This window comes from Camelus bactrianus, chromosome 22, assembly GCF_048773025.1.
Source record: "Camelus bactrianus isolate YW-2024 breed Bactrian camel chromosome 22, ASM4877302v1, whole genome shotgun sequence".
NCBI classification, from domain to species: Eukaryota; Metazoa; Chordata; class Mammalia; order Artiodactyla; family Camelidae; genus Camelus; species Camelus bactrianus.
This window is the reverse complement of record NC_133560.1, coordinates 23,216,050-23,231,914: the sequence shown is the minus strand read 5'-3', so window position 1 is coordinate 23,231,914 and position 15,865 is coordinate 23,216,050. Positions and strand designations below refer to the sequence as shown.

General features: G+C 49.5%; 2 long non-coding RNA genes across 3 annotated transcripts in view; one reads left to right on the top strand and one right to left on the bottom strand.

The window, feature by feature from the left end:
• The window catches only part of LOC105068299 (uncharacterized), a 29,461-nt gene extending 26,576 nt beyond the window's left edge, over positions 1-2,885 (bottom strand). For both annotated transcript variants that reach the window (XR_835223.3, XR_835224.3), the window contains exon 1: positions 2,774-2,885. This is a non-coding gene — a long non-coding RNA (uncharacterized LOC105068299). The remainder of the gene's footprint in view (positions 1-2,773) is intronic.
• Positions 2,470-15,860, top strand: LOC141574663 (uncharacterized). Its single transcript, XR_012501631.1, has 3 exons — positions 2,470-2,843; positions 12,805-12,944; positions 15,004-15,860. It is a non-coding gene; the product is annotated as an uncharacterized LOC141574663 (long non-coding RNA).
• Positions 15,861-15,865: the final 5 nt, after the last annotated feature.

Genomic DNA, 15,865 nt, shown 5'->3' with positions numbered 1-15,865 from the left:
TCCCTGGTGCAGCATCGGGACGTGAAGCTGGGTCACAGTGGTTTTATGTGCCAGCTCAGAAGTGTGGGTTTTGTCCTTTAGGCTACGGGAAACGATTGAAAAATTTCTATTCAATTATTCAACTAATAGTTTGGAGCAGAAGCTATTGATGCCCCATTCATATCCCTCCGGCCTTACCATTTCAACAGGCTCCTGCTGCCGTCCAGCTGCTGCAGACAGCAGCAGCTCTTGGCCGGAGGGCTTTCTCCAAAGCTTTGGAAGGCTTCTCTGACCTGAGGATGGCGGGCTGGGAGCGCCAGGGAGTGATCTCCCTCCCCCAGGAGCGCCCCGCAACCTGATGAGAGAGTTGGCGGAAAAATGGGCCACCTTCTTCACCTCCACTGCCTCCCAGAGGGTCCCTGGCACGACTGAGCTTCGGTCGTGTGCGCAGTGATCACTGATTGGATGACACACCCATCGCCAGCTGTTTCCCTCTCCTGCTCCCCCACTGGCATTTCCTGGGGTCACCTCCTAGACAAACTACTTGCCTTTGAACCATTATCTCAGGCTCTGCTTCTGAGAAACCCAAGCAAAAACCTAGTTCTTAAGCAGGTGTTCTGTGCTGGGGAACAAAGAGGACAGTTTCTGCTTTGGGGGAACTTATACTGTAGCTGTAGACGAGAGAGCCCACAAATAAGGAAATACATACATATTAGGTGACTATATGAGAAGAGAATAAAAATACCACAGGGTGTGTGGGGGGGTTTATTTGCATGTTTTGTTGACGTCTAGTCAGTTTACAGTGTTGCGTCAATTTCTGGTGCACAGTATAGTGTTTCATTCAAACATATACACACATAGATTCGTTTTCACATTCTTTTTCATTATAGGTTACTACAAGACATTGAATATAGTTCCCTGTGCTGTACAGTAGAAACTTGTTGATCTATTTTATATATAGTAGTTAGTATCTGCAAATCTTGAACGCCCAATTTTTCCCTCCCCCCCCTTCCCCTCCAGTAACCATAAATTTGTTCTCTATGTCTGTAAGTCTTGTGGTGATTTTAAAATATGTCCCCTCACTCCCATTTCGCCCCTGGATGAAGGTAGTCAAAATGTACAAACTACTAGTTATAAGATAAATAATTCCTGGGGGTGGAATCTCCAGCACAGTGACCAGAGTCAACAATAACATATTGTATACTTGAAAGTTGCTAAGAGAGTAGATCTTAAAAGTTCCCCCTCACACGCACACACACTTTTTAACTTGTGTGGTGATGGATGTTAGCTAAATTACTGTGGTCACAATACCTGGGTTGCTTACGGCATTTGGATGTGGGGGCAGGGGCACATAACACCCCACACTGTAACAACCCGTCACAGATCATGAAGGACTGTCCTGCCAAACATGCCCAGATCAAGGCTTAGGAGAATTTTGAGCAGGGCAGCCCCATGATCCTAGTTATTCTTTTAAAAGATTTATCTGTGCAGAACAGAATGTAATGTCTACTACCTTATTTGAAAAAAAAAAGGAGGGGACAGAAAAATCAGAAAATATATTCATGTGCATAAAGACATTACTGAAAAAGACATGTGCCTCTGACAACAGTGAGCATCTGTGGGGGGCTGCAAAGTGGGCCAGCGGGGGCTTGGGGTGAGAAAGGAGATCTTTCAAAGAACTCCTCTTTGTATATTTAAACGTTTTGAACATGTGAACATATTACTGATCAGATAAATAATTAGAAATCAGTAAATCGATTACCTCAGTAACAATTTTTTTAAAGATTAAAAAAAGGGCTCAAAAAGGATCATTTTGGCAAGCAAGAATTCAAAGAGGATGAGGGCGGGGGGAATTGTGAGTTGGAATAGTGGGGGCCTTGGGAGGTCAGCTTAGAGCCGGTAAGGGGTGGGGTTCAGTTTCGGGCTGGCATTCAAGCTGGTGTGTGAATAGCTGGCTTTGCGTAGGAAGGTGACCATCTTATGAGGCTAGGTTCCCTGCTGTCCTAGTCAGTTCAGGCTGCTATAACAAAATACTGTAGATGGGGTGGCTTAAATGACAGACACTTATTTCTCACAGTTCTGGAGGCTGGGAAGTCCAAGATCAAGGTGCTGGCAGATTCAGTTCCTGGTGAAGGCTCTCTTCCTGGCTAGCAGAGGGCTGCCATCTCCCTGGGTCCTCACATGGCAGAGGGAAAGGGAGTGGGAGAGGGGGAAAGGGAGGTGGAGGGCAATAGAGAGAGAGAAAGAAAAAGAGAGAGACAGCAAGGGAACTCTGGTCTCTTTTTCTTCTAAGGACACTAATCTGATCGCAGGGGCCCCACACTCATGGTCGTATCTAAACCTAACCACCTCCCAAAGGCCCCACCTCTGATTACCATCCCATTGCAGGTTAGGGCTTCAACATACGACTTTGGTGGAGGGACACATATATACAGTCCAGTCCATAGCATCTGCCTAGAAGCAGAACCTGAATGAGGACTTGGATGCCTATAGTTGGGGTGGGGGGAGGATTCTCAGGAGAGAGAGAGAGAGAGAGAGAGAGAAGCAGGATGTGACAGAGGAAGGGGCTCAGGCAGGATGTGGGTTCAGCTGGGTCCAGCTCCAGCCTGATCCCTTGGTGGGCGGGGAGCTCTGCAATGTGAATTGCATCATTCAGTTGTCTCAACCAGAGGCAAGAGGGCTGGCCTTTAGCACCCCCATATCAGACAGCCCCTGGCTGTGGGCTGCACGTGGGGGGAGTAGCAGCCCCCCTTAACACCCCCACCCCCACATCTCCAGAGAAGGGGACACTCACGAGCACAAGGCATTCTCCAGAGAAGGGGCAGGTGAGAGCCACTGGTCGCCATCGAGGAAGCAGGAAGTAGGTGAGTGTGCTGGCCCAGAAAAGGGGATGTGGTCTGGGGTGGGGGGGCGCTTGCAGTGGCTCCAGAAGAGGCCAGCAGCCCTATATAGCTGGGAGGGGCGTTGCTAAGCCCCATCATTCGTCTTATTTTTGTTTAGCAAACACTTACCTACCATCTTCAGTGTGCCAGGCACTGTTGTAAGATCTGTACACACTGAAATCTTCACAACAGCCTATAAAACAGGTACTGCTTTACCACCACTCGCGACCACAGTCTCAGGGACCCCCCTCGCCCCTGCCAGTCACCCCCATCTATCTTGCGGCCCAGAGCCCCCAGCTCTCACTGACTCCGCCTGGCAAATCCTCCTTCCCGCTCTTAATTGATTCTTAATCTGCAGCCTTGGGGCAGCGCTGCTGAGAAGGCAGGTGGAAATCATTTCCTTCAGCGCCAGCGCTGCTTAGGGCATCTGAGCGGGAGCCCCCACCCCCTTTTTTTTTGCAGTCCTGGTCCTGCAGCCCCTGCCAAGCCGGGTCCCACTCCCCCTCTGTTCCCCTACTTACTCTCCTGGCCCCAGGGGCTTTGGGGGAGGATGTGGCAAAAAGAACCCTTCCCCCAAGCAAGGACCAGAGCTTTCTGGGGATACTGGGGGAGAGTTCTGGCACCCATCCAGGCCTGCTTGTCCCCCAGGTCCAGAGGTGCTCAACGGGGCGATTCTTCCCCCCAGGAGCAATTTGGCAATCACAGAGCCATATTCGGTTGTCACAACTCAAGGTGTGGGGGCTACTGGCACCTAATGGGTGGGAGCCAGGGATGCTGCTCGACACCCTACAGAGCAAGGGACCGTCTGGCCCCAACTGTCAGTGATTCCGAGGGTGAGACTCTACTTCCAGATTCCGGGTACAGCCTTCCCACTGGGATGCAGCGGGGTGGGGGGCCAACAAGACACCAGAGACCTTTTGGAGGTCCCCCTGTTGCCTCCAATGTCAGCCGCAGGGAGCCACGGGGGGCCGCGGAGGGAGGGTGGGTTTTCAGGGTCCCGTTCCCCTTTCCTCATCTGTCAGCAGAGGGCGGGGAAGAATCTGCGGGTGGAAAGAGTCCCACAGCCCCGGGCTTCCGTTTCCTTCCACCTCCCTGGTCCCCGGACCTCCAGGGGTGCAGAGGACTCCACAGTGCAGAGCCTCCCCACCCTCCTGGGAGGGGGGAGGTGATGGAGATGGGGGATGAGGCAGACACAGACCCCAGTAGCTCAAGTGTGAAGTCAAAGTGCAAAAGTTAAAAGAAGGGAATAGGCGATTGGGAGGAGGGAAGAAGACCCGGGGAGAAGGGATGGATTTAGGGAAGGAGAGGTGGCAAGAAGGGAGGGAGCCTTGTGGGTCGTTCCAGAGGGGCTGAGGCTCAGGGTCCCTGGACGTCCTGAGCAGGCAAGTCACTTCGTCCCCCAAACACAGCATCACACACCCAGTCACATATGCACACACACTCACGCTCATAGTCACACACTTACACCCCCTCACGTTTCCATGCAGTCCCACATTCTCACACGCATTACACACACAGTGACACCCTCACACACTTCTAATTCTCACAGTCACACATTATCACAGTTTAGACATTCTCACGTACACACTCACACAATCACACAAACCCACAATCACACCCTCACACAAATTCTCATGCATCCTCACACACATTCACACACTTACACCCTCAAATTCTCACAGTCACACAGTCTCACAGCTCTGCGCTCACACACATCCACACACAATCACACACCCTCAAATTCTCACACCACCCAGTACAGGCAGGGATTTTTATCCCATTCACATGGGTGCCCAGAACCGGGTCAGACACACAGGAGGTCCTTGGCCAAATATGCCAAAACTCACACAGCCTCCAGTTCTCACACATCACCCTTTCACACACATTCACCCCAGTTCTCACAGTCCCACATTCCCACACTCTCACGCCATCGTACCCAGTCACGACCCTCTCACACGCTCAGCATCCTCACATGCGCACGCACGGGCTCTGCAAACACCCACGGATCCCCCTGCCTGGGCCCCCCACCCCGCTCCGCCAAAGCCACCCTAAGACTCTGTAAATGTCACCGGCTGCGCTGCTCTGGCCCAGGCAGAAGTAGGCCGGGGGAGGCCCGGGCGGGAGGGGAACAGTGAGCCGGGCCCTGGCCCCCTCAGCTCCCCACAAGCTTGATGATGCCCAGATCCCTCTGCTTTAGGACCCAGCAGATTTAGAGAGCGAGCCACCCTTCTGGAGCCAGAACCCACCAACTTCAGCACCCCGTGGGCCTCAGGGGTGTGACGGAGCTGGGAGAGGCTGGAAGGAGGACCAGTCCTGCGGATGGAGTGATGAGGACGACTGAGGTCCTCTGTCATTGTTCACTCACAGATTCATTTTGCATATTTAATTGAGCACCTCTGGTGTCTGACCCCATTCTGGGCTCTGGGGGCACCCAGGTGAACGAGGTAAAAATCCCTGCCAAGTGGGGCTGACATCCCGGAGAGACAGACATTACATAAACACGTGTGAGTCTGTGAGGTCGCCATAAGGGATATTAAAGAAAAATAAAGCCAGAACGGAATGTGATGGAGGGAAGTAGGCTGAGATCCGAGTGAGGAGAAGCGGGGAAGAGCCACAGGCAGGAGGGACAGCACAGACAATGGCCAGGAGGCAGGTGTTCAGGTGGCCACAGGGAAGCCCATGTGTCTGGAGCCAGAAGGAGGGACGTGTCGGAGGAGGCCCGGGCACGGCTGAAGGGGGGTAGCGGGGGTGGGCAGGGGGGTGAGGGGCACAGCCTGGAGTCAGCCCTTAATTCTAAGTGAGCCGGGTCTGTGGAGGGTTCTAGAAACAGGGGCTTCCTGGGGCTGCTGTAACAAATGACCACAAACCATGTGGCTTAAAACAACAGAAATGTATCCGCTGGCAGTTCTGAAGGCCAGAAGTCCAAGATCAAGGTGTGGGCAGGGCCGTGCTGCCTCTTCCAGGTCCCGGTGGCTGCAGGTGCCCCTTGGCTTGTAGCCACGTCACTCCAGTCTCTGCCTGTGACCTCACCCCACCTCTTTCTCTCCGTGTCTCTCTGTGTCCAAAGATCCCTCTCGCTTTTCTATTCAGGACACAAGTCCTTGGATGCAGGTCCCCTTGTTTAAGGATCTCATCTCCAGATCCCTAGCCAATTTCATCTGCAAAGACTATTTCCAAATAAGGTCCCATTCTGAGGTCCCCATATGATAGGAATTTTGGGAGGGAGGGAAACCATATTCAATCTGATACACTGGGGTTGAAAGAGTGGGGTCCCACTCTCAGGTTGGGTGCACCCCTAAGGGGGGTCTCCCTCTCTGATGGTCTCCTTCCACCCAATCTGGATTCCCTGCCTGGGGGCCCTGTCCCTTGAGGCCCCAACCTAGACCATACCCAGCCTGGTGGGATTCAGCCCCGTGGTTCCTTTTCCTTTCAACGCTGGACACCTTCTGAGTGGGCTGCACCCCATCCCACAGCCCCCACCAGGAAGGACCAGGGGCACTTCAATCCTGTTCTCCACCCCAGAGACTTTGCTGGAAAAATTGCTAATTATACCCTTCCCGTGCAGCCGGTCTGGTGGGGCTAGGGTGGTGTTGGGTGAGCATGCCCTGTGTCCGCAGCCAGCGGCCCCCGCGCCAACACACAGAGATTTCTATATATTTTTAATTCCACAGCAATACTTTGATTAGAGAGCCAATGTGTTGTGTACGACCTCGGGGACCTCATTATTTTTCTAACTCAAATAAATACGGCGTTCAGAAAGCAGGGAGGGTGGAGGGAGGTAGAGGAAAGGAAAGACTTGGGAAACCTCATCTATAAAAAGAATTCAGGCCTTAATGAGCTTTTAAAACTTGCCAGCCCCCCTCCCCACTCACTGATCTATAAACAGAAGATGAAGCTTATGGCTTCAGCTGTGGGATTTACGGGTGCAGGGTGGTTACAGCAGGGGATGGGGCTCAGCTGGGTATCTAAGATTTTGGAGCGGTTCCCAGCTGCTGGGAGGATGGAAGTGGCCCAGTCCGACGTCAGTGGGAATCACCCTGTTTGGGCACCCAGCTTTACCAGAGCGCTGATCTGAGAAAGTTCTAGAATTTCCTGATCCCTTGGGCCCACTTGGGCTGGACCCTCACTGGTATGAGGAGGAACAAGGGAGAGGTGGCATTGTATCATTCTTGTGTGTCAGGAAATTCCTCTCCAAAGCCTCCTCCAGGAGAGGCTGGGGTGAGCAGATGGGGAAACTGAGGCAGGGCAAAGCGAGGAAGGCTGGACCATGGTTGTGTACTTGGTACCCTTCCCAATCCACTCTCAAGCTTGGACAGACAAGCCTTGGGTCAGCACAGTGGCTGTTGGGGAGGGGGGATACCACCAGCCTAAGAAGCCCCTTCAGTTGTTGTGATACTGGGGTAGATGGAGTGAGACAGTGACCATGTAGACCCCAAAAGTGCAGGGTAACCTTCAAGTCACTGTCATATGTGTCCTTTCCAACAGGAGCAAAGAGGCTTCCCAGAGCAGGCAGCAAAGCCAATCTCAGGTGAAAGATGAGTTCTTTGGGTGGAAATGAGCTTGGATCTGGCACATTTCTGTGTGATAAAAATTTCAGGGAGCAGGACAGACCCAGGGCATCTGTACAAGGGCTTTGAGAAGGACCCGGGGGTGGGCAGAGGAGGGGAAAGGGTTCAAAAAAAAAAAAAAAAGATTCAGGGCATGCAAAGACATGTGTGGCTGATGGGGGAGGTGTGGGATGCAGGAAGATGCAGGGCGGGTGGGGTGGAGCTACATAAAGGGCAGAAAAAGATGCTCAGTCTAAACTAGTAGCCCCTTATATACCCAGAGGAAGCTAATTCAAAAAGATACATGCACCCCAATGTTCATAGCAGCACTATTTACAATAGCCAAGACATGGAAGCAACATAAATGTCCATCAACAGATGATTGGATAAAGAAGTTGTGGTATACATATACAATGGAATACTACTCAGTCATGAAAAAGAATGAAATAATGCAATTTGCAGCAACATGGATGGACCTAGAGATTATCATACTAAGTGAAGTCTTTCTGATGGAGAAAGACAAATACCATATGATATCACTTATATGTGGAATCTAAAAAAAGACACAAATGAACTTATTTATGAAACAGAAACAGACTTACAGACATAGAAAACAAACTTATGGTTATGAGGGGGGAAGGGTGAAGGATAAATTGGGAGTTGGGGATTTGCAGATACAAACTATTAAATGTAAAATAGATAAACAATAAGGTCCTACTGTATAGCATGGGGAATCATACTCAGTATCTTATAATAACCTATAATGAAAAAGCATATGAAAAATAATATATATGTATAACTGAATCACTATGCTGTATACCAGAAATTAACACAACATTGTAAATCAACTATACTTCAATTAAAAAATAAAATAAGTAAAATAAAATAGCAGCCCCCATCCCTCACTTTCTCCTTACCCACTGTTGTTTTCTTCACGACATTTCTTTTGTCACTCTCTGACACGATCTTTGTCATCTGCCTGGTCCACCAGGCTGGCCTCCTGCCTTGCCCCCCTGAGGGTGAGGGGTTTTGCCTGTCTTGAAAAGGTGGGTGAAAAGGTGTCAGCTAGGGTGGCCGTCCTGAGTGTAAGCAATGATGTGCGGGGAAACCAGCTGGGGTTTGTAATGTTTGCTGATTTCCATGGTGTAAAGTCTTCTACTTTGGTCAGTTTCAAGCTGTAAAAGTCATGTCACTGAGGGGGTGAGGGGGATGCTAGGGACTGAATGTTTATGTCCCCCCAAAATTCACATGTTGAAATTTCAATCCCCAAGGTGACGGTGTTTGGAGGTAGGGCCTCTGGGAGGTGATTGAGTCATAAGGGCAGAGCGTTTGTGAATGAGATTAGCGCCCTTATAAAAAAGCCCCCAGAGACATCCCTCACCCATTCCTTCATGTGAGGACAAGGCCCATTTATGAACAGGAAGAAAGTTCTCACCAGACACCAAATCTGCCTGTGTCTTAATCTTGGACTCCCAGCCTCCAGAACTGTGGAAATAAACGTTTATTGTCTAGGAGGGTGGGTATGGGTCAGTGGTAGAGCATGTGCTTAGTATGCATGAGTTCTTGGGTTCAATCCCCAGTACCTCTGTTAAAAAATAAAACAAATAAACCTAAATACCTCTACCCAACAAAATTTAAAATAAATAAATAAATAAAAATAAAATTTTAAAAATGTTTATTGTTTATAAGCCACTCAGTCTACAGCATTTTGTTAGAACAGCCCCAGTGGACTGAGACAGGGGTGTGAGGAGGTATGTGTAAGCCGGAGTGTGCTGGCAAACCAGCTGGGGCGAGGGGACCTGATTTGTAGTGTTTGCCAATTGCCACGGTGTAAATTCTCCCAACTTGGTGGATTTCAAGCTGTGAATGAAATATCCCTGGGCCCTGAGCTAGGAAGAGATGTGCACAACTGGCTCTTGTGAGCCAGTTTGATCCAACTCGAGAACACCCCTGGGTGTAATCTCCTGGCCTGGAGTTGGTCCTTTTGCAATTCTGGCTCAGGAAGAAGGGCGGAAAAGGAAGGTGAAGCAGGCTTTCCTGCCTTCCTTCCATTCCAGGGCCGTCGCAATCACTGTGCCCTCACACTCACTGTGCCCTCACCTGGCATGCTCTTCCTCCAGGTAATAACTGAGTCTTCCCAACCCACTCTGGGCAGACCCCATCCCACCCTCCTGCCAGCCCTGCCCACTAAACAGCCCAGCGCCTCTGGGCCCTCTGCAATGGCTACCCATGCCTGCATTACTGCCATGGCCCCATTTTATGAATGGGGACACTGAGGCACTGGGAGGTGAAGCTATAGGCTTTAAAGTCACAGAGCCAGAGAGTGACAGGCTGGCAGCTAAATCTGCCTGCACAACCACTGGGTTTTATTACCACCCACCTCAATTCTCCCCAGTACCCCGTGGGCACTTTTTGCCGCTTTGTCTGCTAGAGAGCAGTGTGAGCACCAGCTCTGCTGTCTGAGCATAGCCAAGTCACGTCCTCTCTCTGAGCCTCAGTTTTCCTTTCTGCAAAATGGGTACAGAATAGTACCTACCCCCGACGTGGTGGTGTGCACCTTCACAGAGGGAATACTTGGCTCGCGTACCTCTAGAGGAGGGTTTCTGGACTTTGGCAACACTGACGTCTGAGGCTGGGTCACTGTTCGCTGCAGGGTCCTGCCTTACGCATTGCCAGATGTTCAGCAGCATCCCTGGCCTCCGTCCATTAGATGTTGGCAGCATCCATTCCCCAAGTGTGACAACCAAAAATGTCTCCTGGGGACCGGAGTGGGCAGAGGCCCCTCTGGTTGAGAAACGCGCCTCTAGATCAACGACTCTTCAGCCTGTCTGCACATTAGAATCACCTGAGAGTTTGAAAACTCCCCAAAGCCAGCTTCACCCAATTGCCTTAGATTCTCTGGGGGTGGGTCTGGAGTCAGCATTGTTGAAACTCCCCAGGTGATCCCAGTGGGAGGCTTAGGTTGAGACCAGTGGCTGAGGACAAGTGATGCACCCAACACGGGCCAGGGAGGAAGCTCAGTAGAGGTGTGGGCCACCTCCAGGGAAATCCACAGGGGTGGTGACGTACCCCTAGGCTGCCAGGAGCTGGGGCTGTTACCACCGTCTTCGTCAGCTCGGGCTACCATAGTAAAGGGCACGTTGCTTAAGCAACAGGTCTTTATTTCCTCTGTTCTGGAGGCTGAAAGTCCAAGGTCAAAGGGCCAGCAGCTTTGGTTTCTGACGAGTCTTCTCTTTTTGGCTTGCAGACGGCCACCTTCTCACTGTGTCCTTACGCGGCCTTTTCCCTGGGTACGTGCCGAGAGAAAGATCTCTGGTGCTGCTGCTGCTTCTTTTATAAGAAGGGCACCAGTCCTATCAGATTAGGGCTCCACCCTTCTACCTCATTTAACCTTAATTACTTCCTTAAAGGTCCTGTCTCCACCTACAGCCACATAGGGGATTAGGGCTTCAACATACGAATTTGAGGGGAACACGATTCAGTCCATAAAGAAGGCACACATCCAGACTGGGGCCAGACTGTGAGCTCCAGAGACACACGGTGTTGGGCACGCAGCCGTTTTGTGAATGTGGGCTGTTGACTGAGGGCAGGAGGGCTGAGTGGGGCCTGCTGGGCCCTGCAGTGGCTGATACAACTTTGGACGGGGAGTGGGGGACTGACTATCAGAGGTCCCTCCAAAGTGTGATTCATGCAGGACAGGGTCCCAGAGCTGATGACCACACCCCCAACCCACACACGGGTTCCCAGATCCCTGCCCCTCAAGGCTGGCCAGAGACAGCTGCAGAAAGGGACAAGGGACCGGGCCCAAGCCAAGTTCTCCAGCTCTCCAAGTCCACACTCAGTAGACAGAGATGAATGCGGTCTGGTCCCATATTTGAGCAGGAAGGGGGTTTCCCATCCCTGAAAAATTCCTGAGAAGTTGGGAAGATGGGAAAGGCAGGAATGATATTCATACTGTTCCACTCAACAGAAAGATGGGGGACACCCAGGACCCCAGCCCATGACATCTGACTGTAAAACCCAAAGCTGATCACCAAGCCCCACCCCCAGGGGAACAGGATGCCACAGTAAGTGTATCTTTGTGTGTGTGTGTGTTTAAATACATATAACATAACATTTACCTTTTTTGGTAAATGTCTGTTTGTTTGTTTTTTCTTGTTTTTTTTTTTTTTAGAGGAGAATTAGGTTTATTTTTATTTATTAATTTTTAATGGAGGTACCGGGGATTGAACCAAGGACCTTGTGCATGGTAGGCATGCATTCTACCACTGGGCTATATCCTTCCCTCCCCAACACTTACCTTTTTTAATTGTAACCACTTTAAGGTGTACAGTTCAGTAGTATTCAGTGTGTTCATGCTGTCGTGCATCCATCACCACCATCCATCCCCAGAACTTGTTTATCTTGTAAATCTGAAACTGTATCCTCATTAAACAGCAACTCTCAATCCCCCTACCCCCCAGCCCTTGGCAACCGCCATTCTCTCTTCTGTCTGTATGATTTTGACTAATCTAAGAACCTCGGATAAGTGGACTCATACAGTATTTGTCTTGTTGTGGCTGGCTTATTTCACTTAGCATAATGTCCTCAAGGTTCATCCAGGGTGTTGCATATTGCAGAATTCCCTTCCTTTTTGAAGCTGAACAATATTCCATTGTATGAATGCACCACATTTGAATAATCCATTCATTGGTCGATGGACACTTGTGTTGCTTCCGCATTTCAGCTATTGTGAGTAATACTGCTGTGAACATGGGTGCACAAATAATCTCTTTGAGGCCCTGCTTTCAGTTCTTTTGGGTGCACACCCAGAAGTGGGATTGCTGGGTCAATAGTAGTAGTGTGTTTTTAGATCTAGTGAGACCTACTATGAGCCCAGCAGTGTTCTAAGACTGAGGATGCAGCAATGAACAAAACAAACAGAGGCCCTCGTCCTCCCAGAGCCAGTGTTTCAACAGAGAGGGGGAGGCAGTGAATTAGTTCAATAAAATAGAAGGTGGTAAGTTCTAGAAGGAAAATAACGTGGAGAAGAGGAATGGGGACGGGTTGCAATTTTAATTGGGTGGTCAGGGAAGGTCTCATGGAGAAGTTGACTTTTGAGTAAAGAGCTGAAGGAGGTGAGAGGGTTACATGAGTTATGTATTGCTGCATAAAAAATGACCCCCAAAATCTAGTAGGTCTAAACAACAACATGGATGATCTTGTGATGATTTGGGGTCAAGAATCTGGGTGCCACTTAGCTGGTCCTCTAACTCATGAGGCCACAGTCAAGGTAGCCACTGGGGCTATGGTCATTTCAAGGCTCAACTGGGGAGAATCTCACAGAGGGCTGATGGCAGAATTCAGCTCCCCACCGGCTGTTGGCTAAAAGCCACTCTCTGTTCTTTGCCAAGTAGACCTCTCTGAACGATGGCTCACCTCATGGCCACTGGCTTCACTAGAGCAAGAGACAAGAGAGAGTGCCAGCAAGAAGGAGAATCCAGCAGGACAGCAGTCCTGGAAGTGACATCCCATCATTTTTGCCGTGTTCTACTAGGTAGAAGTGAGAAGTCCAGCCCACATGCAAGATGAGAAAATTATACAAGGGCATAAAAACCAAGGGGCAGGGACCATTGGAGACCATCTTAGATGCTGCCTACCACAGGAACAATGCAGTTATCTGGGGGAAGAGCATTCAAGGTGGCAGGAACAGCATATGCAAAGGCCCTGAGGCAGGAACAAGCTTAAACTTTGGTGGGGAAAAAGGACAATGTGACTGGAGCAGAGACTAAGGGGAAAGAGTAGAACATGACGGCAGAGACCTGCAGTCATCCCAAGGGCTGTGGGAAGAAATCCTACATTTTTTCTAAGAGCCATGAGAAACCAATGAGAAACTGGCCAATTTCAAGGCAAGACATGAGCCATCTGATTTACATTTTGAGAAGATTCCTATCATACTTGCTGAAGTAGTTTGATACCTGGGGTTTGCTTTAAAATATTCCCTTAAAAAACAGGTTGGAACCTAATTACTGCCCCTCCTACCCACCCCCCAAAAAACACAAAAAAACAAGTTGGAAGGTGAGAGATGAAACAAAATGGCCAAAATGTGGATTATCATAAAAGTCAGGCAATGGGACCCATATAGGCTTTGCACACTGTTCTCTCTACTTTAGCATGTGCATGAAAATTTTCTATACCAAACAGGGAAATCTTACAGACAAACCATGTATCTAGTTTCTGAGGAGTGAAAGAGAACTGTTGGGGAGCCAGGGCAAAAGCAGGGGTTCAAGGTAGGGGTGACAGCAATGGTCCAGGCTATAAGACACCCACATGCCCAGAATTAGAGGCTGACGATACCAAGTGTTGACAAGACATGGAGGAACTGGAACTCTCATCCACTGCTGGTGTGCATCAAACAGTCTGCCAGGCTGGTTTGTTGGTTTTTATAAAGTTCCATGCTCACCACACAGCCCAGCAATTCCATTTGTGGGTATTTACCCAAGAGAAATGAAAACATGTCTGCACAAAGATCTGCTGGCAAATGTTCACAGCAGCTTTATTTGTTTTTGAAAAAACAAAAAACCAAAAACCCAAACTGGAAACATTCCAAATGTCTAGGACAAGAGAATGGATAAACAAATTGAGGTCCATTCATACCAGGGAATACTCTGCAGCAGTAAAAAGGAACAAACTTCCAACAGAGTTGCTGGATAGAGCTCTCAGAACACTCAGTGTTGAGAAGAGGCCGCCCTGTGTGGTTCTATTTGTACAAAATTCTCCGAAAGGCTGCGCTAACCCATGTGGATAGAAGTCAGACTCAGGGTTGGGGATGAGAGGGATGGAATACTTCTGGGAACTTCTAGAGGGAACGTTCCATACTCTGACGGGGTGGGGCCCAGGGCCAGAGGCAAGTGCAATGCAGGCGGACATCTGACCTTACAGGATGTAAATGATCTCTCAACAAAGGGTCAGGAATAGCGATTCCAAACCCGGGTGAGAAGCAAGTGGGATTTCATACTCGGTTCCGAGGCAGAGCCTGCGAGCCTTGCTGGTGGGCGGGACGTGGGGGTGCGAGGAAGCCCCGTGGCCTCCCCCCTTTAGGGGAGAGGGAAGCCCAGACCCCTGCCCCTGGGCGGGATGTACTGGCAGGTCTAAAAGCTTCCCTGCAGTGGCCCAGGAGGTCGATAGCAGACACCCCGGCTCCGTCCTGTCCCGCCTGCCAGGCAGCCCAGCCCCTTCCCGCCAGCCCAGCCCCAGGGAGGGGACCCCGCCGGGGTGGAGTCAGCTCCGCAGCCCCGCGCCTGGCTCTGGTCCCCCTCCCCTCACGCCCCTCCTTCTCTATCCCCAGAAATCCCAGCCACTGAAACTTGATCTTGTCTAGGGGGCTGGAGGGGGTACCCAGGCAGCCGCACCTGGGGGTGCACTGTGGACGGGCCCGCCCACTTCCCCCCCCATACACAGGGAGCCCAGGTGACTCCGCGAAAGTGGGAACTGAGGTCTTCATGTGAAAGCCCCCAATAAATCTTGACTTAAAGCCACCTCTTTGATGTCATTCAGGCTTGGGCTCGTTTGTCCATTCATCCATTCATTCATTCATTCATTCATTCATTCAACAGATATTTATTGAGCATCTAAGACCCCCGCACCTCCTGGAACCGACATCCTAGACCAGCGCCAACCAACGTAAATACGATGAAGCCACAAACGAGGGCACAGATGTAATTTAAAATTTTCCAGTTGCCACATTTTAAAAAGTAGAAAAGAATTAGATGCAATTGCCATCATACATTTTATTTAATCCAACAGAGACAAAATATCCTTTCAATATGTAATCAATATTAAAATTTTATTTATGAGATATTTTACATCCTTGTATGAGTCCTAAGTCTTTGAAATCTTGTACATTTTCAATTAGAGCATACCTCAATTTGGACCAGTCATTTTTTTAATTGAAGTATAGTTGATATTACATGCTACAGGTGTACAATATAGTGAGTCACAATTTTTAAAGGTTATATTCCACTTACAGTTATTGTAATATATTGGAACATACAACTATATTCCCTGTGTTGTACAATATATTCTTACAGCTTACTTTGTACATAACAGTTTGTACCTCTTACTCCCCTACCTCTGTATTTCCCCTCCTCCCTTCCCTCTTCGCTCTGGTAACCACCAGTTTATTCTCTAAATCTGTGAGTCTGCTTCTTTTTTGTTATATTCACTGGTTTTTTGTATTTTTTTAGATGCCACATATAAGTGATATCATACAGTACTTGCCTTTCTCTGACTTATTTCACTTAGCATAATACCCTCCAAGTCCATCCGTGTTGTTGCAGATGGCACAATTATATTCTTTTTCTGGCTGAGTAGTATTCCATTGTGTATATATACCACATCTCTTTTATCCACTCATCTCTTAATGGACCCTTAGGCCAGACTAGTCATCTTCAAGGACTTAGAAAGCACACATGGCTG